Source organism: Meleagris gallopavo, chromosome 20, assembly GCF_905368555.1.
Source record: "Meleagris gallopavo chromosome 20, MGAL_WU_HG_1.1, whole genome shotgun sequence".
NCBI classification, from domain to species: Eukaryota; Metazoa; Chordata; class Aves; order Galliformes; family Phasianidae; genus Meleagris; species Meleagris gallopavo.
The window spans coordinates 2,274,447-2,297,949 of NC_139423.1; the positions used below are offsets into that span (position 1 = coordinate 2,274,447).

The 23,503-nt window shown below is 45.2% G+C and overlaps 1 long non-coding RNA gene across 1 annotated transcript; it reads right to left on the minus strand.

Moving 5' to 3' along the window:
• Window positions 1-10,717: 10,717 nt before the first annotated feature.
• On the minus strand, window positions 10,718-22,515 carry LOC146543059 (uncharacterized). Its single transcript, XR_014887461.1, has 3 exons — window positions 22,464-22,515; window positions 18,953-19,091; window positions 10,718-10,730 (listed from the first exon to the last, which is right to left on the minus strand). It is a non-coding gene; the product is annotated as an uncharacterized LOC146543059 (long non-coding RNA).
• Between the last annotated feature and the right edge of the window lie 988 nt (window positions 22,516-23,503).

Here is a 23,503-nt window from a genome sequence, read left to right on the forward strand (position 1 = left end):
TCCTGAGGTCCCACAGGGCCCACAATGTGGCTGGTGGTGTTCAGATGATAACATGCATTTCTTACATAGTACAGAGAAGTTCTGGGCTCTTTAGAAGATCAAGGACATACTTCGTTGTCCATTACAGCAGTAAGCCAGCCAACAGACACTCTGCCTTGACACTGTGATGTTTAAGAGAGAGGACTATGTCTGCCAAGTGCTAAGTTGTTTTCCTGTTTTAAATAAGTATAATAAATAAAACTCTTCTTGATCTCTACTGCCATATGCTAATTTTCTTGCCCTTTAATCAGGCAGGTTTTATTTTGGCACTTGACTGGGTCTCTCTGGGTTGTAATTCAGAATGGGGAAAAAAAAAACGACAAGAATTGTGTAAGACATGAAGGCTGATGTTAAACAGGCACAGAGTGCTTGGAGAGTGATTAGTGCTTTTCTGTTGTGATATTGAAGTGGTCCTTCAGTGATAAATCAAGCCTGGTGCTCAGACTGCCAATATTTGGGGCAATTTGCTCTCAGTTTACAGCTCTGTGGTGGTTCCTTGCTGCTAGGATTCCTTTTAGGATGAGAGGAACGCTTTGAGCTGTCACCTGGGTAGGGCTGTCCTTTTGGGACAAGAGGAACACAGTGAGCACATTTGGTGGAGCTGTTTGTGCAGAGCTGTTGGAGGTTCCCTGCTTCTAAGTGTCCTTGAGTTAAGCATACCAAAGCATTACAGTCTGGGTTAGAAGACTAGCTATGAAATCAAATGCATTCTAATACATTGACTGCCACCGTTTGTCCGTTTGGATTTTGTGTTGAGGGATATGATTTAGTGAGAACTATTGGTGATAGGTGGATGGTTGGATGATCTTGCAGATCTTTTCCAACCTTGGTGTTTCTGTGGTTCTGTCCTCACAGATACCCTTGGTAGAGAATCAGGTTGATGCTAACTGAGGGAACCTCTATTCATCCAGCACTCAGCACTGGGGGTGCACTGGGCTGCCCTGTTAACAGACAGTGGATGCAAAGGACCAAACCAGAGAGGATGCGTTGATGCTGGCGTGTGACAGAGCTGCTGATCTGCAGCAGGTGGAGGTATTTGTGGGACTGAATCACCGGGAGGGCACCAGGTCCTGCTGCACCGCCACATCTGAATCATGCCAACAGCTGTCCATTGTGGTGGTGTGGATGGTGCTTGATATAGGTGAGTTAATCTCTCTGCTCACAGCGATGCACAGCTGCCATTACACTGAAGACACACTACTACATCTAAAAACGATTCTTATAAAAGGAGAAACAGAGAGGAGAAGCTGTCAGACCCATTTCAACGTGTGGCTGCTGTGGGGCGAGCAGAGGGAACATCCCGAAGGCTTCAAGGAGTGGGGGAGAGCAGAGATCCATTGCAGTAGCACTCATTCCAGCTATGTTTGGCACCCTTGAGAAACGCCTGTGTACACACCTTAAATACTTCCAGGCACATCGAACAAATGCGTTCAAATAACTCCTCTGATTAAACATGTCATTACTCCAGGTTAACCCTGCAAACGCATAAATGCTGGGGTGAAAGGAGGGGCAGATTCCTCGCATTTAAACCTGCCCTAACTGAGTTCAGTGAGAGATATAAATAGCTCTCCCAAATACTTGAGCAATTCGCGTTCTACTTTCTGAAGGCAAAAAGGGCCTCTTAGGTAATGGAAACAGTGGTGATTAGTAAGGGCTGAGGATAAAAAGAGGATATGAAAGGAGCAGAGGAATCCTTTGATATAGCACTCACTGTTCCTGAGGCACTTTCTTCTCCTTGTCTTGACTTTAAATTTCCCCTGTAGTATGCCACTGAGTCCACCTCCTAAATTTATACTCCAAAGCTCTTTTGCCTTGCTGTTCTATGTGGAAATGTACTTCCATCCTGAGCTGTGCTGGGCATATCCTGGGGAAAATGCTCTTATAAAAAAAGAAAAATCAATCTAAGAATATTGATTTGAATCTATATAGAAATCATTTGGGCTAGATTCGGGCCCTCGCTGCGTTCATCTAGGGAATGACACACAGGCAAAGCAATTCATTGCTTCTAAATTTAGCTGCCAAAAATGAGGCGTTTAGTGTAAGCCAGTTGGTGAGGCTGTATGTCCCCCTAAGGAATTTCCTGCACCAACCCCATCCTATGCTCACAGTGCCCTTGGCAGAGAGCTGCTTCATCCCACAGGCAGGTGGATTTTCCAGGTAGCTGTGTTGCTGTGGTTGTAGGGAGATGCAGCTGAGCAGGGCAGGAGTGTACCATTGCTTAACAGCCACCCTGAGTTACTCCATGGAGAGATAGGGTGAGACCTGGAGCTGGCAGATATGTCAGAACTGAACCTATGGGCATGAGTTACAGGACAGCACAGAGATATTTGGCCAGAAGTAGGGGCTCAGCTGCAGGGGCTCACCAAGGCTCTGCCTGCTCCCCCAGTCCTGTTGCTGTACAACAACTGAGGATTCAGCTCATTGTCTTTGAAGCACCCAGCAGTGAAAAAAGGTAGAAAATAGAGCTCTTGGCAACACCTGTAGCAAGCAACAGGTACATTCCCGAAGTTACTTAGCAGGGTAATTAACACAGAAGAGGCCTGCCAGACTTAATTTATTTTTAAAAGCCCCATCAAATTTAATTTGTGAGTGCAGTTCTTCCATCTGCTTTCGGGCATTATCTCTGGAGTTCAGGAGAAAAACATATGTCTTGTGGTTAATAAGAATTTGTTTTAATGGACGATATGACGGGGTGATTAATAACTGCTCGCCTCTGATTGTTCTCGTTATAATGATAGCGTGCAGCCCCGCTGCCCAGCCCCAACCTCTCGTTGTGAGAGAAAGATCGTAAACTGGGAGATGAAAAATCCCCCTGGTTGGGATGAAAGTGAGCACATCAAGGGCTGGCTGCACCGAGCTGATGGGGAAAACGGCTTCCTACGGCTCTTACTATTTCTCTTTTGGGGTTATGTAGCAGATCAACTTCATGCATGGAGGAGGGCACTTCAGTCTGTGTGTAGCTGTGCAATGCGATCTCACATCTGCCTGCCAAGGGCACTGCGTTGGCATTCAGGAGGTGAAACACACTTTGTGCAGGCTCTGTGTCGCCTTGGGCACATCCCTTGCAGAGATGGGATCCACGCAGAGATGTTCTCTGACCTCACCATGCTTTCCACCTTCCAGGCTTGCTCTATGCTTTGGCTTTGGTCAGTTCTTCCCCCAAATGAAGCTTAATGCCTGGGAAGCTGTGGGAGACCTGCACGACTTTTCCACCAGTGCAAACAAGACAGCAACTTGGCCCTTCTGTTTAATGGCCAACTGGTGTTTTCATTTAACAAAAAACCCAAATCCAAAGCGATTTGTTATATTTGCTTTCATGATATACTGGCTGGGCATTAGAAACGTTGGGATCTTTGTTGTTTGGCAGGGATTCAAACCAGTTATTTAAGAGGAAATTCCACTTATTAAAAGAGTCCCATGATTAGGTTATCATCATCTCAGCTTCTCTTTTTTTTTTTTCCTGTCCGCAATAAGAGCTTGAAAGGAACAAGAAATGTGTTGGGTTGTTTCTAAAGGCACGAGCTGCAGTGTGCTCCCAGGCAGGAAATAAAGAGCCTCATTGCTGCACATTCCCTGGGGGGATGGCGGGCGGTCAGGCGTGCGTTCCCTGGAGCCACACAGCAGTGCAAACCGGAACAGCCAACCGATGCCACTGGGGCTTTGAATTGCTTTGCCAGAGTTAACCTGGTGTTAACCTTGGGGGCAGGAGGTCGGGGAAAGTTTGCAGCCTCAGACAAGGCGGGGGAGGAGCTCTGCTTGTCTGAGGTGTGTGGTGCTCGGTGCCTGTGCAGTAATAAGAGGAACGATTCCCAAATAAAACTTCCATTTCAGCTGAGAACTCTCAGCCAGTCTGTGTGCAAAAGGGGAAAGCGAGCGGTGCTTAAAAGTGCGGAATAAAAGTAAGGTCTACCCCAAAACAGAGAGGAAAATAGGGAAATATTTCAGAGCCTCTCGCTCTCCACGTGCAATGCCCAGGTGCTGGTGTTAGCACAGAAGTGCTGCTCTACCCATGTCCTGCTCATCTCAGCCTTGCTTTGTGTGGCTGGGATCTGGAAGGAGCGTGGTGGCCTTTCTGGGCACCAAATGAACTCTGATAACTTCCCTTTAAGATGCTTGAAGTTGTCATCTGCCCTGATAGCTCCCTTCTGCACTGAGCCATGGGAGAGCGTGGACACCAGAAATGGAGTGTAAAAGCTCAGATGTGGGCACGAAGCCTTTGTACTGCAACGTAAAAGTAGCACTAATTTCACAGTTGCACCCATAGAAATGTAAAGAGGGAAAATCAGAGTGCATGCAGCAAGTACTTCACTGCGTTCTTTCCATAAGGGACAGACAGATGGGGCCAATTTGATCAAACCAGGAAGCTCTGTGCCAAGCTGCAGTCATTCATCTGCTCTGAAGTATTAGGTAGCATATGGCAATGAGGCCTTTCTGATGCCTTCCTGCAGCGGCAGGGTGATGACAGCATCTCTGTGGTAAGAGAAAATCAGGGCATGCAGTGAGGATGGGAGAGGCAGTGGCTGGAGGTGGTGTTGGGAGATAGGCAGGAGGATGCAGGGAACAAGGGAGGACTGAGGTTTCTACAGAACAGTCTTTTATAAGATAAATACATTCTGAAGTGCTGCTGTACGAAGGTCTATGGAGCACGGAGATGGTTTGGAAGCTACCTTGGGCTTCATTTCCATTTGGTTGGCTTTTTGGAATGGTGCTTTTGTCCTAAACTCTTAGCATGCATGGCGATGGCATTTATTGTTCAATATTCCCGTTTTATTACTGAGTTCTTGTGGGCAAAGGTGGGCTTTGTGTGCTGAATTTCAGGTATTTATTTGGGAGACTACCACCAGGAGCTCTGGTTTTAGCAGCCATCCCCATAGCACAGCTCTTCTCACCTGGCTGTAGGTGAATCACCCATTATCACGATTTCACAGCCCTATACCCTGAGGATTTCTGCCTTACAGGAGGAGATAGTCATGCACATCCCCTCATTCCCCTCTCAATCCAGTGCCAAACAATGCAGCAAGCACATGAGGAAGGTCAGTTAAGAAAATGTCATTTACTTGAATGAAATACTTAAGAAGATGATGAGTTTAATTATAGGTTCCACAGACCACAGGTTTCACGCTCATTTGAAGTTTTGTTTGGGATTTATTTCTTGCTCTTGGCTTTTTTAAAATTGTATTTTCTGCTGGGAAAAAAAAAAAATGAGAGAAAAATAAAGATGGAAAAAATAGAGAGGAAAAACTCTGTGGTTTTCCAAACACTGAAAGAGAAGAAAAAAACAACAGAAGTTTAAAGGAGAACAGAATGGAAAGCGAATGTCCCTCCAGAGCTGCAGAACAAAACCAAAATGACACTTTTAAAAATGAACATTCAGTATTTTGTTTCAATTTGAAAGTTTCCATTTAAAAAAAAAAAAAAAAAAAGAATCCAACCAAAGAAGTGTTTGTGGAGCCTGAGTTCCCTTGGAAACGCGCTATCATTTTTCAGGGCTAGAACTTTATGCTGTAAGCAAGTCATCGGACTGCCTGCCATTTATGAAGCGTGTTCATCAATCACCTCATCCTGCAGGTGCAGGATTTTATACATAGCAATTAGAGGGGGATGGCGTGGTGCCAGCCCTAATCCCTCTCGCTCTCCTCCACATCCTGCAGTCAGCATCTTCAGACAGCCCCGTGCTTACTAAGGCTCCGCAAATCATTACATCTGGGTTTTTTGATCCGGTTCCCAGGCAGCACCTCTGGTGCCTCTGTGGTATCACCTCTTTCATGCAGCTCTCTGAGTGCACTGCTTGGGTCCCTTTGGGCTGTCTGCCTGGCAGAGCTCAGCAGCTGGCCGTGGCTGAGCTCCATTATAGAATCACGTAATCATAGAATGGCGTGGATTGGAGGGGATCTCAAGGATCGTGAAGCTCCAACCCCCCTGTTGCATGCAGGGCTGCCAACCTCCACATTTAATACTAGACCAGGCTTCCCAGGGTACCATCCAGCCTGGCCTTGAACACCTCCAGAGACGGGGCATCCACAACTGATCTTCCCTGTGTGCTGATTTCACTTAACGTTGCTCAATGCATCACTCTTTTCACCTGCACAAAAGGATACAACACTGCAAAACAGAAAAGAGTGCCCTTAATGGAAAACCCTTAGCCTGGCTATCTTTCTTTCTTTTTTTTTTTTTTTAATTGATGATATTTGTGAATGAGAACAGTTTCTTCTCTCCAAGATGCTGCTCCACTGGGCTTTTTCAGAAGTTTTGCTTAGTGCTTCTGCTTCCATGCTCTCCCATTGAGCAAAAGCTGCTTTCCCACAAGCCTCCACTGAAGTTTGCCCTTCCCACACAATGAAACCTGCTGCAACTCACCCTGGAACCACCTCCCATCCTTGAGCTCCTTCCAGCACAGACATCAGTCAGGGTGTGCATACAATCATAGAATGTTTAGAGTTGGGATCTTTTAAGGTGATCTGGTCCAACTCTCTGCAATGAACGGGGGCACCTACAGCTCCATCAGTGCTCAGAGCCCCAACCAGCCCAACATGGGGTGTGTGCAAGGTATTCAGTGGTCTGGGACCTCCCTGGAGCAGCCACATCTGATTCCTGTAGCTTCATGTGTCATGCCTGAAACAGGATGTTGGCATCAGCATCACTGGGGGAAGAGAGGAGCAGAACTGCCAAGGTCATGGACTTGTGTCACTTGTCATTAATGTAGCAACTTCTCTGGGGCTTTAATAAGAAGTGGGATATGTACCCCCGTGGGGAGCCCAAGCTCTGCTGGTCTCTGCTCTGCAAAAGTGCCCAAATTTAAAAGGTAAAAAGAAGCCTGTTTCCAAGTGATACTGTCCCCTGAAAGTCAGTGTGCTGGGAAATAATTAGCTGTCAAGGCAAGTTGCTCGTGCCATCTGCCCCCTGTTGCCAAATGAATTTCAGTGGGCTCAGATTTGAGGCAAAATCACCAGGGGAAGGGGAAGCTGTTCCCGGGTTGGATATTGCAAGCCTATATGACACAGGAATTTATTACTTAGTCCAGTTTACAGGAGGTCTGAAAGAAAATAACAACACACTTTGCTTTGTGAAATAGATACAGAGTTGAAGTGTTACCCGGGGGTTTTCAGTCTTAATAAATTCTGCGGGTGAGTTGTGTGATGGACAGATTTATCTCCATCGCGCTGTTTTGTTGCTTCCAGATGAATCTTAACCAGCATGGATATGAAACTTTTCTCCTTTTAATACACATCAAAAACTTCACACAACCTCTACTCTGTATCATCTGGCAGCAGTAGGAGCCCCGGCTGTGGTTTTACTGGGGAAATGGCATTTTACTTCAGGGTGGAATATTAGGGCCAGACTGGATAAATGCTTTGCATTTCCTTGCGTTGTCTGGCAACACGTGTGGAGCAGCTTCCAGCCCACTCCTTGAGGCCTCCACAATATTAAGAGGCTTACATCAACTTCAAGCAGCAAAAGGAGTTATTAGAGGAATGTGTTAAAAAGAAAAAGGAGGGAAAAAAGAAGAAGGGGGGCAAAAGAAAGTTCATAAGAAATCATCAGAGGGTATTGGGATGAATGGGAAAGTAATTCCACATGGACGTGGGAGACTCAACTTCTGCCCACTGCACTTCTTGCTTGGCTAGTGGTGTCCTCCTCTAAAGTGAAATGAGATAGAAGTTGTCAGGTAAGCCCTGCTGGGCAGAGGGTGAGGGGGGTGGGGGGCTGCTGGGCAAGCAGAGCAAGAAATGCACGGAGCGTGAGCTCCTGCCTGCTGGCTTCTGCTTCAGCATATGGGATTCCTTAATAACAGCAAATATCCCCCAGTGGTTTCCCCCCTCTCTGAGTCCTTCTAATTATACAAATACCAACACATTTGGAAGAAACCGTATCGTCATATTGCATTAGCCATAAGAAGACAGATTTTGGGGGTTTTTTTTGTTCTTTTTTTTCCCTCAGAATATCCTACGACTGTTAATTAACCTGCCCTCCTGGTGATTCTGCAGGGATGTGTGATAGCGATAGGTTACGGATGGGGAGACGGATCATATGGATCTGAAAGGACTGGTTCAGCACATGGGGCAGGGCTGGGAAGGGAAACCCGAGTGCTTGCGTTGCTGCTTCCTGCTCTGGCCATGCTCTGTTTGCCTTCTCCTTGCAGAGCGGTATGCAAGTTGGTGGAAAAGTTTTGCTAAAGGGATGATCTGAGTTGCGAGCTTTCAAAGGGTTATTGCAAACACAGATTGATGGGGCAGGGAATGGACTTTAAACATTATGGCAAATGCCATTGCACTGTCCCTTTCAAGTTAAAGCTTGAAGTAAGGGAATTTGACTGATGTATGCTTTTATCAAAGCTATTCCCCATTATGTTAGGCACAGTAGCCTACGGAAGCTAAGAAGTTAATGGGGGAAGCAGGCATTAAACAGAAAGATCAAATGCATCAGATAATAGCCAAAGGGATAAAAAAGCGATACAGCACCTGAGAGTGGCAATAAATGTAAAATGCTTATCTCTCATTTCAGATGTATGATTAACTGCTTCTAAATATACTGGGAGCTGCACAATAAAAAGGAAAGATGTGGATGAGCTAAAATGTGGTCAAAATGCTTCAGGAATTCTGACCAAAGAACGCATAAAAGCCTTGTGGGCCTCTTCCCACTGAGGATATGCTCTGTCCCTACGAGCGCAAACATAAAGATTCAGGGATTTATAAATTCATATATATATATATTGCTGTAAGAAAAGAGTCGGATGCACAGTTGAGGAACAGAAGAGCACTGTAGGGAAAGTTACTGAGTTGGTGAGAATGGCAACGGTAAAATGCTGTTTGATGTTCCAGAAGGGAAATGGGGTGTGCTTCCTTTAGTTCCATTACTGAAAATGCCCTTTGTAGATTGAAGATCAGGGAGATTTTTCCAATCTTGTGTCTCTGAAGAACTCTTACCTCTTTTGCTGGTGTATTTGCATGGGAATGTTCTTCCACTCACTGCTGGAACACTGGGTTCCAGATGCGAAACATCTTTTGGAAATACTTTCAATTCAGCACTTCAACCCATTGCAGAGGAAGACTTTGATGTTTGCATTTCTATGAGCAGTAATGCTTTGCCCCACTGGAACTTCTCATGCCAGGGCACCAGAGAGCTTTGCAAAAACAATTCATTCAGCTTTCTGACGTAGCTCAAAGCCCTGTTTCATGCAAAGGACCAAGAGCCCAGAGGGTTTGGTCTTCTGCCTGCCTGTGTGCATTGTCTTACATAGGGCGAACTGTCAGGACCTCAACAGCTAAAATCTTGTCTGCTCTGGGTTTGATCCGTGAACTGGTTTGCTTCTCTCTTCTAGTGCAAAAGTGTTTCAGGGCAGTGGGACATGATCCTGTTTAGTGGCCATTTTGTGGTTTCACAGTAGTGCTAAGAAGCCTTGAATCCACTGAGAACCTGGAAAGTGGTTGTTAGCAAACCCTGTCACCTATTTCTCCACACTCCCCATCCCTGTGTGGCTCTGCTCCACGAGTGGGTGGGCACCAAATACCTGGCTGCAGACGGAAACCCAGATCTGGAAATGTCAGAGCTGGTGGGGTTGGGATATCAGCCTGATTCCCCTTCCACAGCTGCTCTTCCCAGCGGGTTGTTTTGCCGAGATGGGGTATGCACCCATGGAGGAGGTGATGGGGCATCATTCATCTGAAAGAGTTTAAACCAGGTGAAGAAATGAGGTAGACATTGGCTTTCTGTTAGGAAGGGATTGCATGGGGGGATGGAAGAGTCTGCACTGGAGGTTTTTGGAAGATCAGATCAACCAACGTTGAGTGCTTTGTGTTGATTTGATCTTACAGTGCTGCAGGACCTTTTCTTCTGGCTTTGTTTTCCGTGATGGCCCAATATATGAAAATAAATCTCTGCAATCAAGGCAGTGATTAGGTGCATTAGGATGATTGCATTGGAGCAGAGCCAGCCTGGCTTGAGTTTTTCACCCAGTAAAGCTTGGGCTGCTCTTGTTGGCAGCAGGGTAATGCCACTGATTTTGCATGGATGTGTTGCTCAGAGGGAGGCCTGAATAGGTGTTAATGAATGCTAAGGGAGTGAAATGATACATGATAGCTGTAATGGCTGGAAGAGTGGGAAGCTATTAGGGACTGCTGAGAGAGCTATGATATGGTGAGATGGAGATGGATTACACAGAGATGTAAAAATAGCATAAACTGGAAATTCCGATTTTCTGCAGTAATCCCAGTGTGCAGCTCTGGTCTTCACTCCTGCAGCTCATCTGACATTGCCAGCACCATGAATTAGAGGCAGAAATGTGAGTCATGGCTTTTATTTTTTCTCCCCACTTAATTTTTCCCCCATCTCGTACAGTTTCAAGTCAGACCATTCTTCCAGTCCTCATCATGAAAGCTGAATGCATCAATCTCTTCCTGGTTCACCAGTTTGCGCGTTGGCAATGCTAGGAGCATCCAAGTCAGACACGTTCATCGTTCTTGAGCACCACGGCGCGGTAGCAGATCTGTTGGCTTCACCAGGAAATATCACGGGGCACAGATATTGCTGAAATACCTGTGTACTTGTTGGTGTCCATGTGGATGTGCACCATCTTTAGCATTGCCAGAGCGTGGAGGTGCTCCCACCACGTTTCCTAGCTTCTCTGCTGCAGCTCTGGCTGTGCCTTTGCACACATGTGGATGGGATGCTGGAGAAGGAGCAGGAATGGAAAGCTGGAAATGTGGGAAAGCTCTCAGGGATGTGCTCACAGCAGGACTGAATTGCAGGTGCCAACTCCAGAAGTGGTACTAAAGTTGATGGAGAATACCTCAAATGCTGAATACCAGCATTAATGTTATTAACATTTAAAATATTATTTAAAATGATATAAACAAATTTGGACTTCTACTGCTTATTCAGAATAAGAGAGCAATAGTTTTTTCCCCCTAATTCCCTATGTTTTGAAGATTTAAAGTTCCATCTCCAACCACCAGCATGCCCACTAACCCAGGTATTCCTTCCCATCTTCCCTTACTTCTCCCATCACCCCTTTTTCCTGTGGATAAGACTAGGTAGTCCGGGGGGAGGCAGATGAAGTGGCAATCAATTAAAAGCCCAACAAAGTGCCTTTGTGCCCTGCTTTGCAGCTGTAATGAATGGCTGTCTTGTCAAAAAGGTTTCTACTGTATTAAGAAAGCATTCTACCTTAGCCCGTTGTGATCCTGCTTGCAAAAGTCTCATTACTGTGCCAGCAATAATAGTGTCTAATTAAGCAGAATAAAGAGAGATGAAGCGTAATGGCTACAGGATAGAGAAGTTATTTGTCAGACGGAGGTAATAAATTACTGAGCCCTGCATTCTGGTATGCTGGAAAAGAAGTAGCCAGAAAGAGCCGATGCTGGAAACTTGTTTTTCTTTTTGATAAATTGACCGGCTCGGGGTAGTATTTATTTGTGTATTGCTTCAGCAGACTTTTTTTGCCCACTCTTAGTGCACAGAGCAGAACCTCAGATGCTGGGTGGAAGCAGTGCAGCGATGGGATTAGGTGGTCATTCCATGGGGCAGTGTAAGCACGGCTGCCTGGTGGAGAGCAGGGAGGGGTTGGTGGGAGCTCCACCACCCAGCACCACTCCTGGGAGCCCTGGGCTGTGCTTTAGGTCCCACACATTGCTGGGTTCTGGCCCCACGCAGAGCTCTGTGAGCTGCGTCCCATGGGGGAGAGGTGCACGAATGCCATTGGGGTTGAGCCCCGAGTCCCTGGCTGAGGATAATGCGCAACTCCCAACAAAATGAGGTGGTTGGAGCCATTCTGAGATAAAAACCTGCCTGTCATTCTGTTGCATGAACCCATATTCCAATTTTTATCAGCGGAGCGCGATGCTCTTTTATCCGGTTTGCTGTTTGAAGGGATTTGAGCAGAATAGATAATCCTAACTTTGAACATAAATCACCGGGCTGCGTGGCTGATAGATGCTTTGCACTTTCTTATGATAATGGCTGATTGGAGGCTGGGAGGGAAAATGCCAAGGGCTTATCTCTGTAGAGCAGCATTTGGGGGCGCGGATGGCTGAGCGAGGGGAGGGAGAGGCACGAGGTGGGGCTGTTTGTGTTTATTTATCCACTTGCTTGGTTTGAACATCTGAACTCAAGCAGAGATGCTCCAGGATATTGCTGGGAACGTGAGCAGTCAGGCTTTGCAAAGACACTGTGTTACAAGGGGAGGGCAAACGTACTACGTGGGGTCTGATGTAGTGGAGTCCATCGGGCTTGGTTCATCCAAAGTCTGAGATTCCCCTTCCAGAGGCTTGGGGATGCCAGAGAGCCAATAAGTAGCATCCATGTCTTGTTAATATTTTACTAAGAATAGTGTGTTTGTTGTTGTTGTTGTTGTTGTTTTAAGAATATAGCTCCTGTTATTTCCTTATTGCCCATAGTACAGATGAGAGCTCAGAAAGTTCACTTCTCCCTCTGAAGATGAAAATCCCCAGAAAGGTCATGTTTCACTTCAGTTTTGAATGTTTCTTATTTTTAAAAGATTTATTTTACTCCAATTAGCTTAAGTTTCAAAGTAATTTAAAACCAGAAAACTGGATTCCTTTTTTGCTTATAACTTCTGTCTCTCTCTCTTTTTTTTTTCCTTGTAAATTAAAGAAAAAGGGAAAAAAAAGAAAACAACATCAAAACAGATGCTTTCTCAGGAAAAGTTGTTTTTTTGATGAAACGGATTAATTGGCATTTTCTAATCAAATCTTCAAAAAGTTTCCAGGCAGCTTTACTGAAGCATTGAAGTACCCTTTTTCATTGCAAAGTTTCTTAATCTCACCCTAAGAAAGTTGTCTTTTTGCAGTGACTATGAATGGTGCTTTGGCAACAGCTTTGGGCTGGATGCTTGGTCTTTTGCTTTAGAAGCATTTTGGTTCAGAGAAGGACTGCAGGTTTGAAGCAAATGCCTGTTTTCTCTCCAGGTGTGCTCCAGATGCTCTCCATCCCCTGATAGAGGTGTAATGGTCCAAAGTAAAGCCTTCATTTTCCAGCTCTACAGCACAGGCATGGCCAGGATGTTTATCCCGGCACACCAGACTAAATCTGGTGCAAAATCAATCCCTCAAAGCTGCACACTGAATTGATGGTACAGCATCAGGACCAGGTGTGCAGATGCTCCACTCTGCCCCAGGACACCAAATCGCTTGTCTGTACAGATGTTGTTTTCAACACCCACAGCTGGAAACCATCCTATGTGCTTCAGCCCTGTTTGAAGACAGGTAACAGAATCTGGATTGCTGAGATGGTCTGTAGACCCTTCTTTGTGTTCATGGCCACAAGTAAGTACAAGTCAGCCAGGGGACGGAGGGAAGGAAGCATCAGGAGAAGGAGGGAAGACGTGGAAGTGCGTGAAAGGGCTTTGAACTGATGATCCCTTGCAAAAACTTCCTCAAGTCTATGGACGGAACCTCAAAAGAAACAGATCCAGGGATGTCCACCCTGCCCTGCACAGGAGGAATCAACATCTATGGAGACAAGGCAGACAAGCTGAGGAAAGAGCAGTGTGGTTGATTTGGTGTGACAGGTGGGGAATGACCCACTGTAGCAGAAATGCTAAGTCATGGCTTAAAGCAGTGATTGAGCACCTGAGGGGGGGGAGGGGCGGGGGAAGCAGGGCCAACCCAAGGGAGCTCAGGTGTGTGCAATGCAGCTGAGTGACCAGAAGGGCTGGAGCCAGGATCCACCCCTTCCCAGACCTCATTTAAGGGTTGGCAGTGGAGGTAAGCACAGCTCACTGGTGATCTTTGTTTACCTTAACCTTTACAAAGGTAAGTAAGTTTTCTTCCTTTGTTTCTGTGACTGTGGGTGTTGTATTTGGGCTTGTCCTCATTTTCTGCAGCTGGAGACTTTGCCACCCTGCTATTACTGCTACACTTTCCATTGTGTTGTAGCATTACACCCACACTGAATTGTGTGCTGCCTCTTTGGTGCTTGCAAAGTAGAATAAAAAAAAAATCATAGAATTGCTCCACTTGGAAAAGATCTTTTAAGGGCATCAAGTCCAACCATGGCCTAACCGTATTACTCTAACTGTAAAAACCCACCACTAATTCATGTCCCTGAGCACCACATCCCGACAGTTTCTAAACACGTTCAGGGATGGTCACTCAACCACCTCTCTGGGCAGCCTATTCCAGTGCTTAACAACCCTTTCTGTAAAGAAGTTCTTCCCAATATCCAACCTAAGCCTCCCCTGGTGCAGCTTGAGGCTATTTCCCCTTGTCCTGTCACCAGTGCGAAGAGACCAATGCTGCAATCACCCTTCAGGTATTTGAAGAGAGTGATTTACGATTTACTCTGTTTATTAGCAGTGGCTACAACTGGTAAGACAATCCATTGCCTTCACTTTCCCCAGTAGCATTCTGGACTTCATATGGTCATCATGGAAAGCACGCTTTATATGCCTCATGCTCCTTTCTTTTTCATAGACCAGATAAAGTTTGAACTGTTTCTCCCGCATTGCTCCACGTTCTATCAGTGAGGGAAGGCACCATAACCAACATTTTGCATTTTAAGGTATGAGATATGGTTACGGAGGTTAGCTCAAACATAACAGACTCACAAATGTTTCCTTCTCTGAAACAGCATAGTTGCATTTCAAAATCTTTGGGATGAAAAATGAGTTTTATTTTTAGTTGGGAGCATTCAACTTTTTCAAGAAAGTACTTGAAACAAAGCCCTGCATTTTCTTAGTAGACATTTGTTGCTGTCCAGAAGACCAGTTTTCTGGGAAAGAGAACTTTTTGGATGGTCTTAATTATTCTATTGCGTTTTCAAAGAGGATGGCATGAGCATGTACTGGAAAAGGAACTGCTCTCAGAAAAGACAATAAGTGATCGAGTCCCCCATAGGACATGATTTGGTAATGTAATCTCTCTAAACAACCAGTTCTTTCAACTTGTGAGAAAATTTCTATCGAGTTTGAGCAGGTCAATAATTTTCCCCCATTTGGAAAGGAATTGAGGAATTAACATTGTTGGTTTTTGCTTTTTTTTTTTTTTTTTTTTTTTTGCCAACGTTTTTGTTATTTAACAGCCTTTTAGAAACCCATTTCCTATGCTATTTTGAGCTGCAGGCACAGTTAGGAGACCACATCTAAGAGTGACGATTTAAATCTCTAGACAGCTCAGGAGATAAGTCAAAACAAATTTCAGGATGTTCCTCTAAAGAGCTGTTTCCACTTAAGTAAGTCCCGTTGGGAGCGTGCTTAAAGAATCACCTAATCCACTACACATTTTATACATTTAAACAGGTCCATTTGAAAGAAAGTTTTTGAAAATTTCTGTGCTGTGCATGCATAATGAACACCATCAGAGGAGGCTGGAAATTGCTGCTGGCTTTTTTTTTTTTTAAGCTTTTCACTTTGTTGATGTTGATAACTTTATGGCATCCTGATTTTATTTTTTTACTGCCAACCTTGAGGATCCTGCACCATACAGAGCTCCTCTCTTGCTCCCATAAAATGTAATAAATGCAGCGAATCTGCTTGTAAGGAAAAAATGCTATGTAGAGGGGTGGTAAAAGAAGGTGGAATGGGATTGTGGGGAAAAAAGTGGAGAGAGAGAAGATTGATACGTGTACTGAAGGCATAGATGGATCAAGAGGTGATCTGGGGCAGGTGTCTGCATCTGGTGATCAGTAATTGTAGAGATTTGCCCAGCATGAAGTGACTTTTTGCACACTGGGTCACATCCACAGCTTGTCTGCAGTAGTTACTTTTCTGTTATTAGTGTAATTCTCCCACTTGGAAGCCAGTTTGTATGTGCAAGAAAGCTCATCCTGTAGGCATTGGGAGTAATGGGAGAGTCAGGACTTGCGGCAGTTAGGATGTGCCACCAGTGCATGTTTACACACCAAGCAGTCTACAAATACGCTGACAAACAGTACTAAAGTTATCAGAGCCAAGCTCTTCTTCACTTGGTAATGAGAAATGATATGGCAGGAGGTGTTGCCAAAAAATGATGCTTTGAACATCATTTGAGTGGTTATTTGGGAAGGAATGCTCACTGGGTAGCACAGGTTGAAACTGATGGAGGAGTGGACTGCCCATCCTTGGAGACCTGACTTTGTTGGAGCCCTACATCTGGCTCCATGAGGCCATGATGCTGCTCCTGCTAGTCCTGGTGAGTGGGACGTGGAACTAGAACCCTCTCTGACATCTCTTCCAACCAGTGGTTCTTTGGTTCTGCAGTGACAGACTTCCACTGTCTGTGGGTGAACATCATAAGGTGCAGAAGGGATGCCACCTGCCTTACACTTTCTCCATCAGAAACTCTCAGAGTACTGACATCTCACACATCTCACCAGAGAAAATTTCAATAATGTTCTGCTCTGTGATTGTGGTCCTACTTTCCAGTCACTATCAAATAACATAGATTAATAGATACAAAAACTCTGGGTCAAAAGCAACATCAGCATTTCTTGTTTCTGAGTACTAAACCACATTGGTGAAGGTAAGAATGCAGCTGTTGTCACGTTGATCAGAAGTGATCTGTAGAGCATGCGGTGAAATCTGCTGAGTGGAGCCTGCCAAGCAAATGTGATTGAAAACAGCCTGATACTGTCTTGCCCTGGATCTCACAAATGAGCCACAGCACTTGGGTTTTCCCTGTCTTAACCTCTTAACCTGCACTCTCTTTCCAGCCCCATTGCTGGAGAACAGCTGTGGGAGCATTGGTGGTTCTGATCTTAACACTAGACTTGTTTTTGACCTTAGATGAACTATGTAGCTTTTCCACCACCGCTGGTTTGCTGCTGAAGAGCAAATATTCACTCAGTTCTGGTGTATGTTACTGGTGCATTACTAGGGGTACATTAGTTGTTTGTTATTTTTTGTTGTTCTTGTCTTTGTTTTTATAGTTTTTGCACTTGTAGAAGTAGGGTAAATTCTTTGCTTCTCCCGATGATGATTATTTATGTTTTCCCCCTCACGTCCTTTAACAGAATCTGAGGCTGAAGGCAGCACTGTGGTCATCTTCATAACCCATTAAGAGCTTTGTTATTGATTTCTGTGTCAGTCCCTGATGTGTGGTTGCACTAAGGGAGGTATTTTGCATATTATCTATTAAAAGCATTGCAATGCTTTGGTGTCAACTCCATCCCATGGCTGTAGCGCTGCAGTTAGCTCATCCAGGAAAAGGTCTCACATGTACAAACACTGTTCCACATCTGATACACAGACAACTTTCCATCAGCTTCCAGCAGTTACAAGGAACATTTAGGGTTGGCTGTATGTCCTGCTGCTTGCTTTTTTCCCCTCTCACCTGCTGCAGAACTCCCAGCAGTAACCACAGAGGTAATGAGGTCAGCAAAAATCCACATGCAAGTGAGCTGAGAAAAGGCTGAGTCCCTCTTGCCATGTCTGTGCACAGCAGGCAGCACATGTTCCACTGAGTGCTTGCAAGCTACTTCAAGGGATGTGCTGAGAAAACAGAAGAGATTAGAATATTTCATGGATTTGTCACTTGTTTTCTTGCTGGTCTGGCTGTTAAGAGGCAAACAAGCCCCATCATGATTTAACAAAGAAATCCAAGCAGTCTTCTCCACCTGGTCTACCCAGGATCTCGATGCCTGGTCTGTGCAAGCCTGATCATGTTTCTAAAAGGGAATTATCTCAGATTAGAGAGCAGGCAGTGGTGGCATTTGCCTGTCCCGGTGACATGTGGCCTCGCACTCGGTGTCCAAGCATCCATTGGGACAGACAGCTGCTGCCTGCAGACTGCCTGGCGGCAGTGGGGCACCTGCTGCAAACCCACTGAGATGGCAGGGATGGGAACAGCTCACAGTGCTGCCCTGCCTGCTCACAGTCAGATACTGCTACTGGAAAGGAAAACAGAGCCCCAGAGAGGGACTGCCTGGAGAGTCTGATTCCAGAGTGATAGAGGTGCATATCACCTTCTCTTGCCCTGGTCATCAAGTGCAGGTGGGAGCCAGGGGGTGCTGGCCATGGAGTCCTGCACCACAAGTAGCTGTTGGGGAGGAGTGGTAGCTTCAGTGCATCTTTAAAGGGATCCTGGACATTTGGGTGTGTGAAGAGGATGCTCCCTGCAGACTGAGGTTAGAGGTTGCATGGGGGGAATCCTCCTGTACAGCTCTCAGAGTATTACAGAATTGCAGAATGGCTTAGATTGGAAGGGACCATAAAGATTGCTCACCCATCCATGGGCTGGTTGACCCACACTAGGTCACTGCTCAGTGCAGCCTGGTCTTGGACACCTCCAAGGTTGGGGTAAGTTTGGGTAGCATGGTTAATATCCTACTTGCCCCAAGGGAAGGAATCCCAAAGAAGGTTTGTGTTCAATGGGAGGAGAGCTTAGGAGACCCTCTTGCTAAATAAATGGTATTTGCTTGAGCAAAAATACAATTATTTTTTTTCTGGTTTGGGTAAACCAGTGCAGGCTGCTTGATGCAGAGAAGCAGCCTCTGTTAACTCACACCAGGCTCGTACCCCCTTTTCCTTGCTGCATTAACTGCACAGGCACAAAGCTCACTGAATGCACACACTGATGTTGCCCTGGTTGAAAGGAGAACCTCTGCAGCCTTCTCTAGTAGAGAGCCTCAGGAAAGGTTCATCTGAACTGATAGATCTGCAGACTGGATGAAACACACCTCATGCCTGAGAATGCAAGGCTTTCATGTAATTTGCTGATTTTTAGAGTGTGAGCCCTAAAGTGCAGGGGGCTGATCTGTAGAAAGTGGGATATCAGTGTCAGCTGGTCCAAGCCCTGGGACTGCTGTAGCTGTTAGCCCCTGGCTCAGTGCAGGATCTCCATTTGTGGCAGGACATCTCGTCCCATTGGAGCTGGGAAACCCAAAGCCTTCCTTTTGGTAGTGCCCTGTTCACTGAAAGAAATGAGCAGGGTTTTCTGTGTGCCCATAGGAGCAGGATTGCTGTCATCATCCTGTGTCTTACCTGTAGTTGCACAATGATCAGAGCCCCCATTCAGGCACTGAAATGTGGTGATTTAGGCAGCTCTGTGGTGCTCAGCATCCTCTCACAGATGCCTCAGCATGGGCCAAGGGCTTCTTGGACAGAGAAGGGTATTATTGACCTGAACTCAAAAGGAAAAAAAAAAAAATAGAATTTTGTTTGATCAAGCTCTTCATTTAAAAAATAAATAAATGAAAGAAAGAAAGAAAAATCAACATGTTTCTAAATATTGCTAGTGAGTTTTGCCACTGTTGTGGTATTTCATTTCAGTGTAGTCAAAACACTTAGTTTTGATACAATCTTGTTTTGTTTTTAATTGGATTTCATTGTTTGTGTGTACTTTGATTGCTTGTGATATCAAAGTCCAGGCGAAGCATTTTGAACTTATCAGAGCAGAACGCTTTGCTGTTTTCCCATCAAAAAGTGAATTTACACTTGCAAAGGGGCTTAATTTCATTAAATCAGAGCTCTCTTAGAAGAGAAATATCATCTCTAGAAAAATTCTTCAAGGAGCCTTGGTGAAAGTAGGTGGTGCAGAGCCCTGTCACATACTCAGGGCAGACAAAAAACATGGAGTGCTGACAATCTGCTTAGCTGCAGGCATCGAGGCTGTTGCAGCAGCAAGGAAAACCTTTTCAGACAGAGGTCTGCTGGTGCAGCCTGACTGTGTCATTTGAAATTAAAGAGGCACGCTTGCAATATGAACGTGACTGATTGGTCCTTACAGCTTCTGAAGTCTCTTATGAAGAAATGTGTTTTAAGTATGAGTGCTGGTTGATGAAGAAAAGGTGGCCCAAAGGTTTTCATCATATCAACTTGGGTGATGAAGTACAACGTTCTCTCTTTCTGCTTTGTATCATCAGTTGCCAAACTCAGACTAAATACATACAAACAGTGTCTTTTTCTCCCCTGTATGGTTAAGGGAGCATTTGATCTTAAAGATAGAAGCGGTAATTGACTTCATTTAAAGATTAACTGAATGTAATGCCTTCTGCAAAGAAAAAAGTTATTAAGAGAGTTGTCAATCAAAGATTTGAAGCCTTTTTTTAATACAGTCTGAAAGTGTCTTGTTTTAATACCCCAAAGGCCAAAGGAAATTATCAAGCTGAAATGAGAGATTAGCAGTTTTCAATTTCTCTCCCATCTCTTGCGTTTCATCTTCTGCCTTCTGTTGGAGAAGGGCAGAAAAAACATAGCATTTGGCATGAGAGGGAAACACAGCAGTCTGGATGAACTGATATCTTGTTCTTGGAGCTAGATGCTGACCTTATGGCTTCCTGGGGTGAAAATCAGATTAGAGCTTGGATACAGCAGGAGAGAGAATTTGAGAGATGACCAGCATGCAGGGTTGTGTGCCCTGAGTATCCCTGTATTTAGCTTTTTTAGAAAATCACCTACCTAACTGTAGCTTTAAGCACGTACTTAAGTGCCACTGAGTCCATAGGGTGGAGCATGGGCTTTAGAGTTCATGTGTGCTTTAGTGTAAAAAAATTTTTCCAGTCTTGGGTAATTGGATTTTTATTGCTAAGGGCTGGGACTGTAGAGGTGTTAAGGATCTGGACCCAATTAAAAAATAATTTTGTAGGTGGAATTCAGGCACCTAAATCCAAAGCTACCATCCTGAAAACCCCTTTTAGTTGGAGCCTAACCTTAGGGGCTCCTAAACTTGAGAGGCACCAGAGTTTGTGGCTGCAATGTTCCCATCCTGCCTATGCAGCAAAACCCTCAGCGTGGAGGGGCCAGGCAGCTGAAAGCCTGCCATGCATACAGACTGGGATGGGATCCACAAATTACAGGTTCTTGTGCCAGGGGGACCTTAATCCACAAAGCTTTGTGTAGCATGCCTGACTGGTGAGAAAGGGAGCAGGTTCTGCGCACCGCAGTGTCTGGGAGCTGCTTTTAAAGGCAGCTGAGCTCTGCCCTTGGACACACAGGTCTTGGGCTCGGGACATTTCAAGTTGGGAGTTTCAGATTTTTGCTGAGACTAAATCATCACAATCCCTTCAGAGGATATAAGAGTGTCTCAGACCTCAGACTGTAGTCTCCAGAAGGAGAGAGTCCTCTTCTTCAGCTGGAACTCTCAAACAAAATAGAGACATCGAGGGAAGCTTCTCTAAGCCATCTATAAGGAGACAGACCTGGTCCTTACCCTACCTAGCAGCACCAGCCTTAGGGAATTAAGACTAATATGCTGCTTCCCCATGATTGCCTCTGCCTGGGGAGCCCTATTCACAGGGATGCTCAGGATTGGGCAAGTTTGGGGTTTCATCCATTGCTGCAACAGGAGGGATGAAGAGGATGAGTCCAGGTGCCACCAGGGAGTGCTTTCAGGGAGGAGCAGGGAAGCTCTCTGGTGTAAGTTATATTTTGCTGGTAAGCAGGTGTCTGTCCTCAGGCACTTCAGGTGGTGAACTTTCTAAGTCATACTCTTCTGGACACTAAGGGCTCTGGCAAGCAGGACTTCAGCACTGTTTAAATCTTATTTTAAATCTTTTCCCAAGAGAGATGAGAGGTGATATTGTGAAAGGATGCTCTAGGTGGTTATTGCCTTTATGACCTTTCCTACATGTACAAAAAGCATATATTTTTCTGGGGGAAGGAAGGGGGTTTCAGGGTAATTGGAATAGCAAGAATATTCCTCATGACTGAGGTAATGAGGAGTGTGAGACTCTAGTGAAAACTTCATACTTCCACAATAATCTGGTAAATTAGCTTCACTCCCCTAGTGTAGAAATGTTCCTTCCTCTTACTGCATTTATCTTGAAATCAGAGCTCTCAAGTCACTTTATGCTGGACAGTGTTTATGCTTTGTGTTGTCGTAATAAATGCCCTGGATCCATCATAAAAGCAGTTCCTTTGGCGTGGAGGCCAATTGGAAACTGCAGGATAGGTGTATGGCAGTAATGGAGATTTATTTCTTTTGCAAAGGAATTGGATTATAATCTTCTGAAGAGTTATTTTACCTTTCCCCTGCCCAGTCAAGTCAAACCAGTTACTGCCTCTCACTATATTAAATATATTAAGGTAGAGAGGAACACAGCCTTGCCATCTCTTTGGGAGCGTTCGCTTCTGTTGGTAGAAGCGGGCACTTCTGATAATTTACAGTGCCTGTCCACGAGCCCATCCTCAGGATGGCAGTCATCCAAACAACACAGCATTCATGTATTTTTGACCTCCATCAAGATGTTACTTTTTAATGGATCTTGTTTTACTGTAGCTGTATTTGCTCATTTCTAATCCAACTCCATCATTTCTGCCCTTTTATATTTCTGGCCTAGAGTGAAGCAGGTCATAAAATTCTTTCAAGGGTATTTTTTATTGTATTTGCTTTAAAGTGACTGGGCCTGCCTTTTTTATTAACATTTGTCAGTCAACTACAAAAATAAATATAATAGATAGTAACTTCTCTGCCGATGCTGTTGGTGTCTGTGTGGGGAGTTAGCTCTGTTTTGCAGCACAATAAATGGGTTATTGATGAACTGCTGCCTCTCACCTGGCCGTTCGTTGCCATACACCCACAGCTGAAGGGTCAAGGCTGGCTGGGCACTGTTGGAGATCATGAAAACGGTTCGGCTGAACTGCCTGCACGGGAACCGCCTGCAGGAGCGTTCCTGCTCCGCACCGACCTCTGGCCGTGGTGCTGAAACCCGGCCCCGAGCTCTGATTCCAAGATGAACGCGAGAAGGGAACCTTCTTACTGGATTGTGGTGGAAACATAACGTTTTCACTACAAAGAATCTTACATCCCTCCTTAACTCAGTCACAGAGAATATTCTTGCTATTTTTGTTTTCCTAAACCTTTTCCCTCGGAAATATGTGCTTCTTGTACATGGAGGAAAGGCCATAAAGGCCATAACCAACCAGAGCATCCTTTTACATCTATGTTCCTAGCAAGCTGCAGGCAAGATAGCTCCTGGAGGGCAACATGGGGGAGAACTGGCACTCCCATTTTGCACTGTGGCACAGCATGTACCTGTTGGCAGAGAGCCTGCAGCTCAGAAAGGGTGAGGAGTTTCCCTTTGGTCCTTAGATGTGTCTCCACGGACCGAAGAGAGATGGAGAAACCCAAGGATTCAAATACTGGTGTCACTCAGGGCTATGTCTATGAGCAGGTTTGTTCTGTGTAAGAAAACAGAGGTTTGAAGCTTTTAGAGCTTCCAGCTGACACTTCTCTCCACCACTCAAGCATCAAAAAGAAAAAAGTGAAAAATTTAGGCAAGTTTGGGAACCTCTCCCCAACAGCACGGGTGTGAATTTGTGACCTAAATGTTTCCACTGAGTAATTACTGAGTGTCTGCATGAGGGAGGGCAAAGGAGATGGGAAGTGTGGTTCAGTGCCTGCTCAAATGTGGGGTTCCAATGCAATGAATGAAAGTATTTGTTAAATTGGATTTGCATGTTAATTGCTTGCATTAACTTTTTTTGCAAGTGGGGTGTGTAATCTGAGGAAGACCTGAAACTCTGGAGATGTGTTGTTGTAGGGCAGAGAGGGTGCTGGGCAGAAAATAATATGTAGAGGATGTTCTGCAACTA